A 3,445-nucleotide genomic window follows, 5' to 3' on the forward strand; every position below is an offset into this window, starting at 1 on the left:
TTTGCCTGCCATGATCCTTTAGTGGACAAAGACTTCTATTGTTCTGCACATGTCGCTTGTGAAACCAGAGTCTCGTCAATGCTACTTATGTCTGCCAGACATGCTACTAGATAGATAAACCCACGTCGTACTGAACAAATCGTTCAACCATGTACCTTTTCTGAGTCGCACTTTTAGACGGATGCTATAAAAATGTTATTTTTGAGTTGCTCAGGCTACCGTTTCATAATCAGAGAAGAGTAGCTAAATGACTAGAGCCTGATCTTAAGGGCAGCAAAATATTCATTTGCCAGCCAGCCAACAGGTTAAAAGTACATTGGCCTAAATATCACATTAGCAATTGTGAACCCAAACATTACACCCAAGCTAGCTAGCTAGCTAAAGTGAGCAGCATCGCTCTGTAAGCTAGCAACCTAGCCTACAGTATAGCTGAAAGCTCCAATCCACCGTGCAATAGTGACAAAGAAAGTTTGATTATTGCATCACAAAAGTATGGTGAGTGTCAAACATACAAGCTCTTATGAGTCTAAACAGGATCTTCCAAAACATTAGCAAGCTATCAACTATCAGTTATCGAGCGCTAATATACTAGCTAAGCTAGTAGTCCGTTTTAGTTGAGTAGTGCTAATACAAAAGTGCATAAAACTCATTTAAATCTACCATTAGGCAGCCTGCATGCCAAATTTGTGTGTATACTACACACACACACACACACATATATATATATATATATATATATATATATATATATATATATATATATATATATATATATATATATATATATATGACTGATTTTTATTTATGAGTTGATTGGAGGTTGTTGTTTTTTCTTCACTGTTACGAAGTGCTGACACTGAAGACTCCTTCCAAAAATGTTAAATAAACATCTCCTTACCGAACATTTCACCATGCCGACAATCTGTTTACGTGGCACATCCGAGGTACAAGTCACAGTATTAGGACAAGCGCTTTAATATAAACCCACGAGGTCCTTTGCTGCTGGAACTATAGTCCGAGCTGCTGTTACAGAAAACTAATCAACGCCTTCTGACCAATCAGAATCGAGAATTCAAAAGCGCTGCGGTGTAAATAAATCTATTAGCATTAGCATTAGCATCAGCCATTTTATCCGACCGTGAAAGTGACTCCACTGTGCCCATCCGCCTCCCTGCTTCATTGAACATTGTTATAAACATCAGACATCATCACAAAGATACATGAACAATGGATGGAGCAGGTCAGCAGGTCAGTCAGCACCAATTAGGGTAACCCAAAACCTTAGTCCAGCATGGGAGCTCCACAGGCTTTCGCATTCAGTCCAGACATGATGGGAAAAATACTTCCATTCTGAAGTTTGTGAGTTTTGTGAGTGATCCACTCTAAAGTTTCAAACCATAACCTGTTTTGAGGTTATAAATATTTGATCATTGCTAAGTACTTTTAGTCGACGCCTACTAATCTTCAAGGGGATCCGCTGAGTAAATCTATGTTGTGATTATGATTATAATGCAGGACTATGCTGCCTAAATCTTAGGCGTGTTAAGTAACCCTAGAGGTTTGGAGCGTGTACTAATGGGTCTGAGATAGACAGTGAGCTCACGTTCTTTGTCCTGTCTGCTGGATTTATAGCGCACACACCAGAGATCGACGCAGCCGAGCGTCGTTAAAAGATTTCGCTAATGCGTTTTTGCGGCTTTGGTTAACATCCCCGGCTTTATAAAAATGCAGCCGTTCTGCAAGTCGATCGAGCCCACTTTGTCACGATTCAATTAAACAATTATTCGGTTTCAATTACACCAGAGATCCGTGTTTTATAAAAACGATGAACTGATGAACAGGCTTGGAGAGAGCGTGCATCTAGCATACCACGTCAAGCTTTTCTCATTTCATACACCATTTACCATTTGCGAGCCATTTACATAGTCTTTGTAGAAGGTCACAGAGAATGCTCAAAAAAACAACAACAGTACTTCCTTGACAGTATGTACGACATAAAGCCGTCTCTGAGCGTCTGTCGCTGTCAAAGGGCATCACATGCACCTCTTTCTAATCTCCACGCCAGATCTATAAACAGATGGGGGGCCATTACGGTCAAATCCTCAGTGTGTATGTTTTCCGGCGAGTGCGTGATAAAATATTGATGGAAAAATAGAAATATTTTGCCTGCTGCTTAAAGCCTAGTTGGGGCTCTGCTCTTCTCGGGTTACAGTGCTTTTGCACCATCCTGAGCTTTATCTGTCAATGGGCTTTCCACACTCCAACCCTGCTGTGTTCAGTGTGTGCTCAGTCAATAGCTTTTTATCAGAGCAAGTGGATTAACTTACTCGAGCTTACTAGCTAAGAAATCTCACACATCAAATGAAGTTAATCCATTGGAATAGGCACAACAAACTACAACAGGTTTTATTTGTGTGATGCTCAGGTGGCTGCTAACTACTATATTTCATAGTAGCTCTATACCTAGAGGTCGATATTAAGCGCAGCAAAAGATTCTTTTATTCAGCTAGCTAACAGGTTAACCTAAATATCGCACTAGCAATTGTGAAACAAAAAGAACATCACTAGCTAGCTAGAGCTAGCTAACTTCAGTATTGTTAGGAAGAGCTTAGCTTCGCCGGAAGCTCCAAACCAGCAAGTAAGAGTGATCAGAAATCCGATCTCAGAGTGTCAAACGGTGTATAATAAAGCTGCTGTCTTGCCATAACCAGCTTCGTCATGTTTGGACACAAACCCTCTCCTACACACACAGCACACCCTCCCCAGGCGTGTCAGTAATGTAGCATATTGATCCGAGTCAATAGATTTATTTTGCTCTCTGCTACCTCCGTATTGGAGCTACACCCTGGGGGCCGCTGCCTTGTTTGCTGGGGCCCTCATTATGTCTTTCGATTTGTTTTCTGTATTAGGCGGTGAAGGCTGAGACGCCGGCTCGGTCTGAGCCTTGGTCCGAGTGGGTTAAAGGTGATGCCCTGTACCTTAGATGTGTACACTCTAATCCACCCTCATAATTGAACTGAAAAATTCATTTAAAAAAAAAGAGAGATCTCTGTAATTTCACCACGGGGTAAAATAAACTCAGGGTTATAAAATTCAGCTACTGACTAAAATATCCTAACGATACAGTATGTAATTCCTCTTTAGTAGGTTAAAAAGTTTATGCCGTAAACATGCCTCTTTAACAAAAAATTCATTTAAAGGTTTCACAGTAACAAGGGTAAATATTAAATACAATCTGTTTTGTAACTTTAACTTGAATTTTTTGTGTCATTTTAGTTTGCAAACCATATTTATTCCTCCTCCCCTAATATTCTTTCAGTAGTATGGGCTATTTTGTGTAGACTGGTGACATCCATCCATCCATTTTCCATATCGCTTATCCTACACAGGGCTGCGGGGAAGCCCGGAGGCTATACCTGAGCACAACCCATCGCATCAACAAATC

The sequence above is a fragment of the Ictalurus punctatus genome, chromosome 28 (genome assembly GCF_001660625.3).
Source record: "Ictalurus punctatus breed USDA103 chromosome 28, Coco_2.0, whole genome shotgun sequence".
Lineage (NCBI taxonomy): Eukaryota > Metazoa > Chordata > Actinopteri > Siluriformes > Ictaluridae > Ictalurus > Ictalurus punctatus.